This window comes from Pleurodeles waltl, chromosome 5 (assembly GCF_031143425.1).
Source record: "Pleurodeles waltl isolate 20211129_DDA chromosome 5, aPleWal1.hap1.20221129, whole genome shotgun sequence".
Classification (NCBI taxonomy): domain Eukaryota; kingdom Metazoa; phylum Chordata; class Amphibia; order Caudata; family Salamandridae; genus Pleurodeles; species Pleurodeles waltl.
In genome coordinates, this window is record NC_090444.1 from 517,300,508 (window position 1) to 517,318,453 (window position 17,946).

At 41.8% G+C, this 17,946-nt stretch overlaps 1 long non-coding RNA gene across 1 annotated transcript in view; it reads right to left on the reverse strand.

Moving 5' to 3' along the window:
• The window catches only part of LOC138297279 (uncharacterized), a 36,115-nt gene extending 34,709 nt beyond the window's left edge, over positions 1–1,406 (reverse strand). The window contains exon 1 of the long non-coding RNA XR_011203995.1: positions 1,332–1,406. This is a non-coding gene — a long non-coding RNA (uncharacterized lncRNA). The remainder of the gene's footprint in view (positions 1–1,331) is intronic.
• Between the last annotated feature and the right edge of the window lie 16,540 nt (positions 1,407–17,946).

Consider the following 17,946-nt stretch of genomic DNA (forward strand, 5'->3'; position numbering starts at 1 on the left):
GAGCGGTGCCAGGATTGGCTTGAGTAGGCAAAGTTGGCACTCATTAGGAGACCTGGGGCTTCAGCTGTGAGTCCCCCGGCTCACTAATTGAGCAGGTAAGAAAGGCCTCATGTGCATATGTCGGGTTGGACAGCTGCCTTTCTGCAGCCAGCCAGACATGCACACTTCAGTGTCAGTGACTGATCGTGTTTACCGTGTGTGCTTCACATGTGTATTTGAAGCACAATCCCACCCACCCTCTCACTTAGGAATTAAATTCAGGAACTTTACTTTATGCAGCTGGCCTGCAGCTAAAAAAGCTGACCACCGCAGGCAGAAAAACAATGTTTTGCTTCATTACATTAATACTGGTGGTGGGGGGCACAAATATTAGGGGCAATGCCCCAACATTCTTGAAGAGGAACTGCCCCTGATCAAACCCTGGATATGCACCCTTAACGCAAAGTAGCACAAAGTGGCGCATAGCACTACTTTGTCTTACTTTATGGTTACCCTACCTGAGCTCAATAAACTATGGTGTGCATGACTGACACATGACAGATGATGAACATCATTGACAAATGATAACCTCAGTCTTTCAAGATATCATTGATAAGTAAGAAGCATCACTTGCCTCATAAGCATCTTTTTTAGTTTGTGGCACATCCTTGTGTTTTCACACAAATGCCAGTAGTGTAGCCATGGTGCTTTGAACCCTAAAGCAAACACGGAAATTGCACCCATACTCTAATTTTGTTGTAAAAACAGCCACAGACTCGGGTAAATTGAGTCATGTATGCCCCAGGACTCATGTGCCACTGCAGCTTCCACACTATGGATAGCTACGTCCTTGAAACCAAATAACAGGCAGAGACACCCATGATGAAGCCCAATCACAAATGCCCATCAGATGAAGGCAAGACGATGTGACTAATGTTGTGCTAGAGCTAGAAGAAAGCCTGCATTCAACCTTTCACTTCAAGCCAGGCCCAAACTCACAAGTCCTTTTAGCAGTGGTGGCTGGTGACATTTGAAAGCGGTGAGGTGTAAAATTTGGATATGTATCTAATGTAGCGAGCGAAGCGAGAAAACTTAATGGACATACGTGGGGTTCAAGGGGGGGGTCCTCCTCCCAAGGAAAACATGTAAAAAAGATTGACAAATGGTGCATTTGAAAGCATATGAACTTAGTGGGAAAGCAAGGTTTATAAAGCACTGGGACTATACAATCTTGGAATACTAAACACATTAAAAACTGCCTCATATTTTACAGCATTAATATGTTCAACAGTTACTTTAATGTGCAAATTGTAAAGCAAGGCAACTTCAGGCCCTTTAAAGTACGTGCTTACCCGGTGTCTTGAACTGCACACTGCATCAACTTTGGAAGCAAATGCTCTAACCAGGCTTCAGGAAGCACTCACAGCTGCTGGCTGCAATCAGTCATATAGAAAATTGTGCAAACAGGTTTTTGAGTGAGATGAAAAAAAGTGAGGGCTGTCTTAAAAGGGAACATGTAAAATACATTTCTGTGATTTCCATACTGTGCCATCCGAATGGTGTTTTAGTTTTTTTTTAAGATGTTTGCGGATCCAGAGGTACAACTGACATACACCTAAAACTCTAAAACATGTCAGTTCGATTGGCTTTGTCAATGGTTGTTAGCTGTTTAAAATAAATCAGTAACACCAATGATTTGTTATAAATAATTAACATTAAACATGTTTCAATTTTGAAACTGTGACACTGTGAATTAAATATTATTGAGGCCTGTGAAAGTAGGATTGGCCTTCAGTTATGTGTACTTTACGTTAGATATGCATGCCCTTGTTCTCTGCATCTCATTCATCTGCAAATTTTCAACTCTCTTTCCTCTGCAGCACCCTCTTTGCACCCTACTCCGAATGCACTTCCTCGCATCTCCCTCTTTTCCCGGCCGCCAAACATACACTGCACTCACTCACATTTTAGCACTTTATTTCCTTTTGCTTTTGCCTTGTAAATATTTTGACCTGCATGTAGCCCCTTCACACACAAAGCTGAAAATTACATAGGCACGTAGAGTCCAGTGACACACAATTTCGGCCTAAATCGGAAGTTCTGAGACAGTCATAATGAAGGCCGTGGTCTCCAACTAAACTGAAACATCAGAGTCAGAGAAGAAAATAGGCCAATGTCTTGAGTAATCTATCCTGGAGTATGGGGGCATGGAAGCACATGAAGCAACTCCAGACTTGATGAATGCTACAACTTTATTGACGAATATTGCGAAATGCCTCACGCAGACACCTTTGAATAATCTTAACTATGTTGTAATATCAAAAACGCAATCCAACTTCTCTACAAATCTTGACCTGTCAGCATTGGCCCACAGCATGCTAGTTTTCACATCACTTCAACCCCTAGATAAAAACACATGAATTCATCCATATATAGAGATCACGCACTGTTAAATTGTAAACAATGTTTGGTATGTAATAAAGCACTTCCGCTCTTAACAGAGAAGTGCAACAATAATACCTCTTAAAAGGCTGAAAGAAACAGAATTTAAATGCCCATTTGAACAATAATCAAGGCTCCCTTTTAAGAGCCTTATTCTGAATACAACAGTAATCCCAATAAGACTTGATTACGGAAATTGCCGGCCCCATCTGAATAACAAGTAAAGCCGAAACATCGTGTGACATTTTCCACCCATAACTGCATGAGAAATATTTTGCAAAAAACATACAGGAATCGGTGTGGGGATTCCAAGAGTTCTCGGTGTTACTAGTCATAATTTAAACAACTGTAAGCACCACACTATGAAAGAGGATTTTGAGTGCCCATTTGTTTTCTGAAATCACTCCATGGCTAGATGTCACTTTCATTTAGTACCCTGATGTCGCCTCCACCCTGCAAATGGATCTGGGCGCAAAAAAAATAGATAACCAGTGTATCCTTCACAAAATTAAAGCACTGAAATGCAACAGAATGAAACGTTAAGTGTGACTCCACCTTGAACTGTTCAAAAGGCACTAAAAGAAGAAAAAGGCAAAATGATGCACAGCAGCAGACATGAAGCTGCCCACGCACACACAACACAGATGTTTTGTCGGTTGCCTGCACAGTGCTTAATGCCTGTGTCTGGTGTGATAGGCCAGCGGCGCCCTATCTGATTCACGCTTGAGAGGGTTTACTCCCAGTGGAGGAGCGAGAGAAAGAGACAGGGTGAAGTCCCTACCTCTTTATCCCGGTAGAGCGGCAGACCCTGATGCAGAAATCTGGCCTGGGACCAGGGTTCAATTCCCGCCTCGGCGGGTCTTGGGCTCAATTTCCTCGGACCTGATAATTCTCGCATCGGTGCCTAATTTAATTCATGGGTCCCACTCTGTAACTCTGGGCAATAGCTTGCTTAATCTCCACAACGGCCCCAACAGCGCTGGGATGCCTGGCTTCACCTTGGAGGTTGCCCAGGAGTGGGCACCTCACAGGGAAAAGCCAGGAGGGGTTCCACAGCGGTATGCGTATAGCGCCTTGAGACCCTAACGGGTGAGTAGTGCGCTATACAAGTACGAAGTTTAAGTTTTTATCTCACTCTTGCAGGGTCCTGCTTTCTCCATTTGTGACGTATTCTTCACCTTTCTCTTCCTCCATCTGTCTGCTTTGTCTGGTTTTCTCTCTCTTCCTCTCAGTAAATGTATGATGATGAAAAATAAGTGCTGTTCTCCAAAAATTACTGCAGTGGCCCCCACGGCCTCAAAATAAGCACAGCTTCTACCCTTCAACTACAAGGGTTTCATATTCTAGACCAGTGGTTCCCAACCTTTTGACTTCTGTGGACCCCCACTTTATCATTACTGGAATCTGGGGATCCCCACTGAATTATTATTGGAATCCAGGGACCCCCACTGAATCATTACTGGAATCTGGGTACCCCCCAATGAGTCATTATTGAAAGATGGGGACCTAATCTGTTAATATTATTTAATATTTTCTAAGCAGTCGTGGACCCCCTGAGGAGGCTTCACGGATCCCCAGGGGTCCCCAAACCACAGGTTGGAAACCACTATTCTAAACTGCCACAAACAGTTAGGAGCGCACCTTCTAAACTGTTTCTTGTACTTATGCCCTCTAAGTTTGGTTCATCTTTTTAAGTCGTTCATTAACCAAGATATGTTTGATTTTACTGAAATGATATGTATAATATACTTACAGGGGCTTTTAGAAACCTTCTTAATCAATTAGTTAATTGTGTCATTCACATTTCTATTCCACCCACTTCAGCATGGGGCAGTGGCTTAGTCCACCTCTGTAATTGGCTAACTTTACTGTAAGTGAGAGCCTCCCATCCTTTCACAAGGAACACATCCATACACAATGTAGTAGCCAGAAAAATATGTAGTTTTTAGACAAAGTTTTTTTTTTTCATATTGATATAGGCCTGGCAGCATCTCTAATAATATAATATTGGAAGAACATGCTAAAACAAAACAAACATTGACAAAGCCAAAATATTGACAGCCAATGCCTGGGTCATTTGCCAACACTTGTTTATACATGCCTTGATTTATTGAGCTTCTTTCCAGAGTCAGCACTGGTGGTCACAATATTTTGCCTCTGTAAACAAAACATGTTCTCCAAATGCATGCAACATTAATGAGTAAAACTGTCTGTCGACTAGCTGATCAACCTAGACAAAGGAAAGCAAGTACAGTTCTGTCTAAATTTCAAAAAAAGCTGAAAGGAGATTATTACAAGCAGCGCTCCTGTAGTTGAAAAACCTGTCCCTTGAGAATAATGTAAGGTGGGGCAGTGTGCCGATGCCATGTCAGGTATTTATGGTTAACAACCTCTGGTAGTTTTTTGCACTGAGTGGTTTGTCAAAATGTCTGTGGTGGCAAACACACTCTGTTTCAATAGTACAACTCCTGGAGTGAGTATAGGGAACTGTTTGGCATGCCCTCTATGCCCCTGTCATTTCTAACGAGTGGTATTCAGATGAACTAGCATTTTCAATGTAATAGGTCTCGCATTTTCTCGAGTTACATCTATTGGCATTGTAAATTCAGAACTGGACTTTTCTTGCCACATAAATTGGTCAACCCTGTCTAATGATTTTGTCTTTTCCTGTCATGTTTTGGTGGTCACTTGTGGCTACTGACATCAGAAATCACAAGCCCTGGAGGAGAGACGAGAAGATGACTGCACTACCTCGCGGTGTGTGAACGTCTGAACAGAAACTAAAAAATAAGGCTGGAAAAGTATTTTATTTTATTTTAACAGAATGAAAAATTTTGCAAGCATTCTTGCCTCACATTTCAAGCAGAGCAGCCTGAGAAGATTTATGGCCCCAATAAAGGAGATAAAGAATGCCATGTGTACAATGTTGTGAATGCTGGCAGGGAGGGGCCCTGGGGAGAGAGAATCGAGATGCGATGTGAGGCTAAGCAAGTTTCACATCATTGCTTCTAGGTTTAGTTACATTCTACCAGAAAGGGCATATTGTGGATTTTGTGAGCAGTGAGCTAAATGACCGGGTGTTTGTTTAGTAAAATAAGCTTAGGTAAACAAGGACAGCACTTGAATAAAGCCAAAACAAATGTCAGTAACATGAGAGGAGATGGGCGGAACGGAATGCTGCACTAAAATGCAAGCAACTACCAGCCTAAAACACCCAAAGTGAAAGGGGAGCACCAAAGAAATAACAAAAATAATCTGCCACAGCAACAGATAAAGAAACTAAAGTGGAATAATACAGTAGTTGGTCACTGCTCTGAAACAGAAAAAGGAGGGCGAAAAAGGCAGAACTGACCACTAGGGAGCAAGAACACTGCAACCAACAAATGAAATCACTTTAAGCCATAAGAAGTATAGTAAAAGTATACACGAAGTTGAACGCAACGTTTGACCTTAAAATGAAACCTGGTTTGAACCAAGCGTGGAAGAGCAATTGGGGTGGTCTGAAGGTGGTGGCCACTTCACTCAAGGGAGTAGTCAAAAATCAAAATACCTACGATTGCATCAAACGAGTGACGAAAGCAAGCCTGGCCCTCCTTCATCCTTTCACCCTTCCCTGTTTTTCTTCTTTCATCTTTCCATCCATCCTCCATTCATACTTTTTACATCAATCCATCCGCCCATCCTTTCTTGTTCCATTCATCTGTACATCCTTTCTTCCTTCCATCCATCCATCAATTTACATGTCCATCTGTTCATCCCTCCATTCATTTTACATTCTGTCTATACTTCTATACTTTGAGCCTTCCTTTATTCCTTCACCTTTCCATCCATCCATCCATCCATCCTTTTCACCCAACCATTCACTTTTCCAACCACTCACAACCCATCCACCTTTCCATCGATAGATCCAACCATCCATCCATCCACCCATTTGCTCTCCTATCTACCCTTTCACCATTTCACCATTCCTTCCACCAATTTATTATACATTCATCCATCATCAAACCACCTGCCGATCCAACCATTCTCACATCAACCAATTCACCGACCCATCTACCCATCCTTTCACCCTTCCGTCCATTATTATATCCATATGTCTCTTGTATGCTTGTTTTAGTTCATAGTGCCAAGATGCCATTATAATAATAATAATAATATTAATACATTATATTAGCACTATTGCCACTGATAGTCCGTTGACCCTTTCATTCTTCCTTTCATCCATCATTTATTTTACTCCTCCATCCATATTTTGTTCCATACATCCTTTCACCCATACACCAGTACATCCACCAAGCCATATATCCTTTCACTAGTCTGTTTATCCCTCCATTCTTCCACACTTTCCTCCACCCTCTCACTTTCCTTCTTTGCATCCTTTCTCCTTTCCATCTATCCCATCACATTTCTTTGTTTTCATGCTTCCTACCTTTCAGTTAAAATATTTTATTAGTGAACAATAAGAGATATAATGCAACATTGCCAAAATAGAGAGGAAATACCTAAAATATTGAACAGTAGTGAGAATTATGCAAATCGAAAATGTAAGAGTCATAACAAATAGAGGCAATGCATAGCCGAATGAATGAGTTTCAAAATAAAGAGAAAGGAAGGATGGAAAGAAAAGGGAGGGAAAGACGGAAGTCAAATTGTAACAATAGGAAGTAGTCGTAAGTGAAAAATATTGCAAATGCAAAAAAACATTACATTTAGAATATCCATTACAATAATAGAATACAATTAGTTGGACTGAGAAGTAGCAATAGCCCTGGTAATGTGAGACAGGTAGGTGGCATCCATAACCGATTATGCTTAACTGATAACTGTAACGAACCGAGGTTATATCTGTTGAGCCTGTAATGATGACTAAATTTCATCAGCATTGGAGTGTAATACTGTTTGTAGATTATCAGTTGGAGGTAAAAACATCAATGGCGATTGAAAGCAAAAGATCTATAAATTACCCAAGCAGTTTGTTGAAAGACCATGCAACATTCAAGCCACCCAGAAATAAAGATTTGTGCGAAAAAGGCATGTGAACCAGAGTGATATCATTAACTTGTTTCCAAATTAGTGAGCAGAAAGTAGACAGAATAGGACAAGAAAAAAACATCTCAAAATATGTTCCTGGGTGAGTGTTACAGCTCCAGCAAGTGTCTTGGTGTACAAGTTTATCATTAAAAAGACAAACAGGAGCGTAAAGAATATATTATTAAACAAATATAAAAATTGAGTTAGACTAGCAGTACGAGCTGTGGAATGTATTGTTCATCAAATGCTATCCCACATGGAAATATACCCTACTGAGTGGAAGTCAGATTCCCATAATGTTTCAATTAGTGTTTTAGCCCTGTCTTGGTCAGGCGACTGAAGCAGTTTATAAACGGTGACTTCTTTAGAGTGTACAAGATTATGAAAGTGAGTGAGGAAGTGAGCGGATGTGTGAGGAAACAGAAGTTAATTGTGTGAAAGCAGTTTCCACCAAGAATGAGAGCTCATTTTACTAGGTTTGCGTGGTATGAGGGAGATTGTTTAAGGTAGGTAGCTTAGTAAATGAAATAAAGGAGCCAGAGTAAAACAATTGCGAGATAAGGCTAGCCCTTCATTCATCCATGCTTTCCATTTCAAAGTCTTGCCATTTTTCTTAAGCCAGTTGGTATGCCAAATAGGTATGTTCAAGAACTTATAAGAGGGAATATATGGAGAAACAGGTAGAGGTTTCAGTAAGGTATAAGCATGTGTGACATTTGCCAACAGCCAAAATGTAGGGGGCTTTGGGCGTGAAAAAAATATTTTTGTGAGTAAAGGGCGATAAACGAGCAGTTTCCAAAGAGAACCATAATTTATGAGAAATATCAAGATGCTGGGAGATATAACATTGTATTTGCCTAATGCCAATGGCCCTGTGGTAGGTAATGAAGTCGGAGAAGTTAACACCACCTGAAACCTTAGGAAATTTTAAGTTATGCTGAGATTCTACATGGGTTACCATTCCAGAGGAATTTAGAGTGATTATTGTCAATACAGCCAAGGAATCATTCTGTTACAACTCTGTCAACCCATTTCTAGGGGGCGCTGTAAGGGGACTGTCGAAAGCCTGGGAATCACCTTAAACACCTATCTAGAGTCCCTTGCTGACTCCTGTTTGTTTCTCTTTTCGCCATGGTATACTTTTGTATTATTACATTTGCTTCCTGGGATTGCAAATCCCATAATGTACAGCCTGGTAGTCAGGAAACCCCGGATTCTGTTTCCCATTGTTTTCTACGGGAGAAGTCCAGTTGCTCCTTTTCACCGGATCCTCTCCTCCAGGACTTGCAAGTGTCTGAAACTACACAAACCTGAGACATCTCCTGTGCAGCCCAGCTTGGAACTGCTTATAAGCAGCCATTTCCTCAAGATCTCCGTCGTGCATTGGAGTTCGATTCCTTTGTGTTACAGACCCCTTATAGGATGGTGTTCCAGTTTTGTTCCTGTTCTGTTCCAGCTTGATCCTGTTTCCTGTTTCTCTGCCCTGCTCCTGATTGTTCCAGCCAGAGCCTGCTACCTATCTCTTAACGTGTTACCTGTTTGTTTCTTCCAGAGCCTGCTCCCTGTTTCTCTGTTCTGCTCCTGCTCTCTGTTTCCCAGTCCTGTTCTCTGCTTATTCCTACTCCTTGTATTCCAGCCCTGTCTTTGCTTGCTCCAGCCAGAGTCTTTACCAGTGTATAAGTGTCTTCCTTTGTACTGGGGTTGGCTCCTGGTTTCCAGGAGGCAATTCCAGCCCCCATCCTTGTCTAGTGTTATACGTTGTCTTTCGTGCCTATCATTGACAGTGTGCTATTGCTGTTTTTACAGGAATCGCCACTGTGTTTCCAGCTGGATCCACAAGAGCTTGTCTTGTGTATGTAAGTGCTATCTTTGTTTGTGCTCTAGGGTCCAGAGACAGAATCACTTCTGCTGCCTCCTTTCTATGGGGCTGGCAGGGCGACTATCTGTAAGGGCAAACTGCACAGAGGCATTGACATTTCCTGTCACCGTGGGAGGTTCTGCGCCCTACTCTGTGTACAACCCCAGCTTGTTTGTCCATTAGTAATCCATTTCCTGTTTGTTCACACAAGGGTTGCTCTGCTTTTACATTCCTGTTTCCTGTGCCAGTCCATAGCTGTCCTTTCCGTGTATGCCTTTATCTGCTCTTCTGCCCCAGTACACTACCTCTTTTTAGGATATTCGGTGACCTCAAGGGGTGTCCCAACCAGAGTCCTGATCAGACCCGCCTGAGACCGTGACACCTTCAGCTATCTTAATAGGTAACATTGTGAGATAGAAATTAATTATAGGGAGGAGCTTCATTTTAATGGAATCTAAATGACCCCTCCATGAAAGTTATAGTGGTGCCCATTTCTGAGGGAAGTGGTGTATTTCAGCTAGGAGGTCATCTAAGTTTGTTTTCAGAGTGTCCTGAATAGTTTTACAATACAATATTCCTAAACATTTAATTTTAGTAGAGTTCCAAGATAGCCCTCCCTCAACAAAGGGTTGCTTGAAATAGTATTTCTTGAGTGGCATTACTTCTGATTTGTCGATATTTAATATATAACCCAATGGTTAGGAAAAAATATTAACTTCATGAAAGAGAGCAGAAAGAGAGTGCTTTCGGTATGTCAAAAATAGAAGAATGTCATCTGCATAAGAAAAGAATTTAATATGAACATCTTTAATTTTGAACCCTGAAAATTTCTCCAATTTCCCTAATTGGTGGAGCTAAGGTTCCAAAACGAAAACAAAAATGCAGGATAGACAAGTGATAGCCCTATCTAGTTTATCTGTTAAGAGTAAAATAAGGGAACTGTATACCACTAACAATTACAGATGACTGTGGTGATAAGTATAGCAAATAAGTAAGTCACCTATAATGTTGACCAATTCCATGCCACTGCAAGACTTTTATGAGGAATCACCAATAAACCCTATTGAAAGCTTTCTCTGCATCTAGCATAATACTGCCTAAGAATCCTGTATTTTATAAGCTTTGTTAATACTATTTAAAAATGGACAAGAATTGACTGAAATATTCCAATGAGGGATAAAACTACATTGGGCAGGATCAATTAAGTCAGATATTAAGAGAAGCAATCTTAAAGGTAGTACCATGGCAAATATCTTACAATTAGTACTAAGTAATGCAATAGGCCTATAATTTTTGCATTGGGTCAAATCCTGATTTTTTCCTTAGGAATGAGAGATATCATAGCTTTGGCAAAAGAAACAGAAGAGGAGTTCAGATTAGAAGTGTTGAAGTAATTTCAAAAGCTTGGGAATGACGAGTTTCGAAAGGTGAAGATAGTATTCAACAGAGAAGCCATCTGGGCTTGGCGCTTTGCCCTTAGGAAAAAGCTGAACTGCAGGATAAATTTCCTAAATTTGTAAAGGTGTTTCAAAGTAGAGAAGTCCAGAAAAGATAATGATTTGTGTATAAGTTTGGAAAAATAAATGTTAAGAATTTCCTCTGATGGTGTAGATTGAATGGTGTATAAATCTTTATAGTATGAAGCATAACATGTTGCAATGCAATGTCATGGAAGAGCTTATCACCAGAGTTACTAATAATGGTTTTAATAGACAACTTTTCTTTCCTACACTTTAGATAAAGAGCCAAAAGGGAGCCAGCTCTGTTGTTTCCACTGTAGTATCTGGCATTAAGTTTAAGGAGCGTACTGTATGCTTGCTTAGTGGCAAATTTGTTGGATTCAATCTTGGCTGCCACCAAAGCATCCAGATCCAATTTATTAGTTTTGGAAGTATAGTAGCTATGTTCCAGCTGCTTTATGTGAGCCAAGATGGAAGCAGACTTCTTTGCTGGATTTTTCTTTTTGGTGGAGATGAATCCTACGATAAAACCCCTCGAAGCTGCCTTAAAGGCATCCCAAACACAATAAAAAGGTGCTTGTCCATTATCATTATAGAGAAGGATTCCTTAACGAATGTTGTGTAGGAAGTGAGAAAAGATGCACCCAAAAGCAAAGAGTAATTAAATATCCAGCTTGAGTTATTGAAGTACCAGCAAGGATCTCCAGATATGTCCACACAGCAGCATGATCTGAGATTATAATCAAACCTATCTCCGAATTTAAATGTTGTAACTTTTACTCAGAAATATGTAATCAATACAAGATTGAGAATGATGTATAGGGGAATAAAAGAATATACATGCAGGTTTGGGTTAATGAGTCTTCATCAATAGGAAAGTTAATGCTGAGAAATTTAATTTTAAAGGCTTTATGGCAAGCATGAGGAGCAAACATTGATGTAGATTTCCTACCACAAAGGGATCTAAAATTTGATTACAGCCTCCTCCCACCAATAAATTGACAGTGAAGTGATCAAAGATGGTACGAGAGAGATTCTGCCAAAAGGTTGGCTCAGGATGAGTTGGACCTTGAACATTCAGGATGGTGAGAGTGGTATCATCTATGTTGAGTGTAAATAGTAATCAACGACTCTATGAATCCTGATGCTGAGAAAGTAATGAGCTGTTATTATGACAGAAAATAATCACGCCATTTTTTTGGAGACGGAAGGAGAGAAAAAGTTCTCACTGACACATTGTTTGTTTAATTTAGTAACTTCTGATTCAATTAGATGTGTCTTCTGTAGTAAAGCTATGTGGCATTTCATGTGGACTAAACAAGACAATACTTGCTAATGTTTCATTGGGTTTTTCAAACCACTTAACATTCCAGGGTACAGTTCTAAGTTGCATAATAAGTAACAAACATTTTGCAACAAATGGCTCTTAATAAAACGCATGTAATAACATTGAGAGGGAAGGGAAAGGAAAAAGGAGGCCACAAAGGAAGGAAGAACAGAAAAGAGGGATATAGCCTTCATAAAATAGACATGAATAAATGAGGCATCACAGGGCCCTATGTCTAAGAATCCTGATTGAACAAGAAAAGGAGACAAACACCCTATGGGGTGAGGGACAGCAGAGCACCTAAAAAGGTGGATGCATTGCGACTTCCATGAGGAAAATGTAAAGAACAATGTAACAACTCACAAAAAAGCAAAGCAAGGAGGAAAAGATATGAGAGGTCTCGCCATGATGGTGAGAGAACAAAATAGGGACAAGAATATATTAATCTCATGGGATTGCACAATGAAACAAGATTTACCACTGAAGAAAAGAAAGAGGTACTTGGGATGATGTGGAACATTACATGAAGGAAGGGACAAGATGAATAATCCACATAACGTCCAAATCTATGAGGAGATGTGAAGGGAGAAGAACATCTGGTAATAACAAGTACAACAATCTTAAAATATTCCTGAATTAGAAAGGAGAGCATTAGATTGTTATATAGCACAATGCAATAGGTCATGTAGTAGCAGGAGGCCCTAAGTCAATAGCATTGGCTCTCTGCTGGTTAATGAAGATTTGCATATCATCTGGATCTTCAGAGAAATAAAATGTATCCTTGAAGGTGGTTTTAAAGAAGCAAGGATGAAGTTACCCATATCTGATGTTCATAGATTTCAGTTGAGAACATAGAGCCAAGAATTGCTTCTGTCAGGGTGCAGTACCAGGGAAGACACCCTGTGTGAAGAAAACTGTGTGACCAGCCCATTGAATATTTCCAACTTTTTTTTCTGCTGATTGGACTTGCATAGGCTCGGTGAATGGAGAAAAACAATAATGATTCCTCAGTGGTGTGAGTTTGAGGATAAGGAAGATCTTGGACTTGGGCGGTGAGCCCATTTAACAGTAAGAGAAGACATAGCTGGTAAATGCACAATTGTAGAGATCTCTGATTGTAAGTAAGGTAATCATGGTGGATTCTTCTCAACCTTCTGGGATTCCAAAGAGTCTGAGGTTATTGCCTCTGCTCCTATTTTCCAAATTTTCAGTCAGACGTTTAAGCTGATCAATGTCACTAACCATTTGAGATACACTAGGAGTTGAGTTATCTATATTGCTTGCTTTCTGTTCCGTCATGGTGATCCTTTGGTTGTGTGTGGACCATATGTCCTACATTCATTACAAGGATGTGTGACTGTCAACTATAAACAGTTTGGGGGATTTAATTTCTTCCATAACATCCTTCAAAGGAGGTGGTGATTTAAAAGGAGAGTCTACATCCTTTTTAGGCTGCTTAACAGAAGTAGAATTAATTAACTTCTTTGAAATGGCACAGACGCCTGAGTCGAAGACAAACATTCCCTCCTAATACTGGCGGTGCCCTCCATGAGGCAGTAGTAGTAGAGACCGGTGAAGGCTGTTGAAGGCAGTTAATGTTTGTAGATTCAAAAAGAAAGAAAGATTTTGTGCCGTCTCCCCATGCAAAGACTCAAAATAAATTGAGTAGCATGAAGAAAAAATCAACAGCGCAACCCTTACCAAGAAGGTATAGCATGGAATTCAGGTGAGAAATCTATGCAGCAAAGTATTGATTGAGGACAGCATGGAGTTTTACTCAACATCAGCAAACATAGTAAAATGTAATAAGGCAGTCACATATTGAGTTGATAAGGCATGAACTGCAGTGATTAGTTGATACAAGTCATCATATTTCATGCAAGAGCGCAGGAAACTGAAGAGGACAAAGATGGAAGCATTAATATGAATTGCCCTTGTGTAAAAAACATTCTAGACTCTTATTTCACTGTGCTGCAATGTGTTGCAAAATTACCTCACTAGAGAAAAATGGTGGCTGCCGATACGCACGTCAGCAGAGGAGTCTGTAGTGATGTGAAGAACGCTGCTATGAATGGAAGAAACATTAGCCCGCATGGCACCTGAGTTGTGACAGCGCTGACATGAAAAAATTCAGGTGAGGGATGGCATAATCCGGTTCTCCTCTGTGTCGAAACTGGAGTAACTCAGGACCCTTAAGAAGCAGTGGCCATTTTGTGCGGTGTCCAGCCATGCCCCCTTCCTACCATCCTTCTTTGCTTCTTTCTTCACCTTTTCTATCTATCTTTCTTTTCTCATCCCCTTACTTTACCTTCCTTATCTTTCTCACTCGCCCTATTTCTCTCTCTCACTCTGCCTTTTACCCATTTTTGGTATTCCTTTTTCTCTTTCTTCTTTCTCTGTATTTGGCTCATTTTGGCAGTGAGGCCTCAGACTCCGCAGCTGTGACATGATATTGGCTTAACATGCAATCACCCCATCAGCACTTAAGCATTTCCTGCTAGAGTAGTGGGTTCACGAAAGCATTGACCTCATGTGTCATCACAGACACTTCCAGTTCTGGGCTCTTTAATTGTACATTATTGCTATCAGGTATGCTAGTCTATTTTGTCAATGGGAGCAAATCAAGACTACAATACCCAGAATGCATTAGATAGTTACACAAAAGCCTAGGGCTGAAAATAGTATATTCACTGCCAAGGAGTAAGGAGTCCACTAACCCTTTCATCACTCACACATCAGATATATTGCATTGCTGTTTGTGTTCTAAAGGCTGCTCTGTTTCTGATGTTTTGGACCTCGCTGTTGTTCCCCGTCAGCTTTTATGTTTATTCTCCTAGCCACTAACATATCATGTGTCAGCCATGTATCAGAGGCCTTCCTGTTCAGCAGGTTTCCTTATCGATAGATAAGTCAAACAAGCTATCACCATCAGAGCCAGACTGGCTATTCTGCCTGTTGGACCTTGCCTTTTTTGCAGGGTCACCCCCCAAACTTTTTGCCTTCCGCCTCCTACTTTTTGCTGAATTTGTTTTGTTGGCTTTAGGACTCTGTGCACTTTACCACTGCCAACCAGTGTTGAAATGATTGTGCTTTGTACTCTAAACATGGTGGAAATGGCGTATACCCAATTGGCATATTTAATTTACTTACTAGTCCCTAGTAAAGTGGTACTACATGTACCTAGGGACTGTAAATTGAATGCTAATAGTGGGACCGCAGCACTGATTGTGCCACCCACTTAAGTAGCCCTTCACACATGTCTCAGGCCTGCCATTGCACAGCCTGTGTGTGCTATTTTCAACTACCATTTCGACCTGGCAAAATAAACCTTTTGACAGGCCCAAACCTTCCTTTTTAATATATATGTCACCCCTAGGGTAGGCCTTGGCAGCCCAGAGGGCAATGTATTTTAAATGTAGGACATGTACTTTTAAGTTTTACATGTGCTGGTAGTGAAACCTCTTAAATTTGTTGTTCACTACTGCTGTCTCTCCCATAGGCTAACATTGGAAGTGCCATATTACATTATATATGAGTAATTTCCAAATGGGAAGAGATGACCAGTTCATATTTGGGCCCGTATTTATACTTTTTTTGCGCCGCATTTGCGTCGTTTTTTGACGCAAAAACGGCGCAAACTTGCAAAATGCCATTGTATTTTGTAGGTTTGCGCCGTTTTGCGCCAAAAAGCGGCGCAAATGCGGCGCTAAAAAAAGTATAAATACGGGCCTTGGTATCTCTGGAATTACAATTTAAAACCCTAACTTCTGCTGAAGTCAGATTTTATATTGCCTTATTTATTAGTGCCTCCAGCCTGTCCCTGATTACATGACAGGGTGTAGCTGACAGTTGAACTTTGTATATTCCTCCTGGACAGCCACACAAAATAGGGAGCTTATGTGTGGCAGGATGGGAGGGAGGAGATGGGCACAGCTCCACTTACCCATGAATAGGCGCTGGCCTGCCTCCACACAAATGGCTGCATACCCCTGTAGTTAGGCTGGAGCCAGGGTAGTGAAGGCAGGATGCGTGGGGACCTCGAGAAGATTCTCCCCCATTTCAAAGGCACAACTAAGGTATAAATATTGGCCCTCAGACACCAATTCTTCAGTACACTTCTGGACCTGTGTATACTTTGCCAGTAGGAAGGACTGCTGAGCTGCTACAAGGACGGCCACTCTGCTGGACTGCACCCTGCTGCACTCCTGCTTTGCTGTGCTGACCCACTGCCGTCTTGCCTGAGAAGGACTGGCCCTGTATCTCTTGAACCCAGAGTGAGTCCAACAGCCAGTTGGCTGGTCTCTTGATCTGAAGCCTCAGGGGCATAACAGGCTTCCAGCAACCTTGTACCTGCACCTGGATGCTGCCATCTGTAAGTCTACGAATCTACCCTCCAAGCTGTGCCACCCCAGTCCTTGACCCTTGGAAGTGGGCTCTAAGTACTTACCTGCCTTTGTGGATCCAGCAGAACCGAATCATCTCCTCTGCTGTGCAGCATAGCCCTGAGCAGAACCAAAGCATCTCCGATGCGACGTGGATCAGACCCATCGCAAAAACCTGCATCACCACCACAGTACGTATTGCCTTCGGAATCTCCACTGAGTGATGTATCCTCGGTAGAGGCCCTTGCGTCTCTCGTTGACGGAAGTCTCGGTGACAACGCCAGACTCCGCATCACAGCCTTGCAGCTCTTCAGAACCGACACATTGCCTCAACTGTGCACCTCATCTTTGCTACTGGACTTGGCATTGTAAGCCCCCGTGACAGAATCCTCAATGACGATGCAGGCCCTACCGCATCTCGGAACTGACACATTGTTTCAGTTATTTGATGCATCTTCAACGCGGATCCAGGCTTCGCTCTATAAACCCGGATTGAAGGCACTCTCATTCAACTGGCCTAACTGGGTCCCTGTAGCCGGCCTGTGCTCCATTGCAGGCAGACTGAACTTGTGACTTTGTCCTAGTCTGGTGCAACCGGATATCCACAGTTGTAGCTTTACGTCTCTTGGTGCTATGTTCACTAGAAACTTTATAAAGTGTGGCACAATGGTTAGAGCGGCAGACCCTGATGCAGAGATCTGTCCAGGGACCAGGATTCAATTCCCACCTCGGTGGGTCTTGGGCTCAATTCCCTTGGACCAGATCATTCTTGCCTCGGTGCATAATCTAATTAATGGGTCCCACTCTGTAACTCTGGGCAATAGCTTGCTTAATCTCCACAATGGCCCTCGCAGCGCTTGGATGCCTGGCTTCACCCTGGGGCTGTCCAGGAGTGGGCACCTCACAGGGAAAAGCCAGGAGGGGTTCTACATCGGTCTGCGTACAGTGCCTTGAGACCCTAATGGGTGAGTAGTGCACTATACAAGTGCGAAGTTTATAGTTTAAAATTCAATACCCCTGGTCCTACTAATTGGATTTTAGTCGTTTTGGTCTTGTCTGAATTATTAAATTATGCTCTATTTTTCTAACTTGGTGTAGGATCTTTTTGGGTGGTGTTCTCACTGTTTTACTGTTTGAAGTGTTGCCCAAATACTTTACACATTGTCTCGAAGTTAAGCCCCACAGCTCTGGGCCAAGTTACCAAGGTGGTTACCGTGGGCTAATTTAGGGTTTGCTTGTGCCTTACCCTGACAAGAATTGTGGTTGCTGTTTGACCAGGGCTCACGCCCCAGTCAACAAGCAAACCCAGTTTCTTACACTGCCTTTCTGGCATCCTACCAGTAAGCTATAGGAGTTTATATTTTGTAAAAGAATATATGTGCTTTGGCCCCTTTTGCTCAGAAATCCACATCCAGTGCTATCGAAGTCTGGGTCCCGAATTCCATGACTGCGTAGCCTTGATTCCAG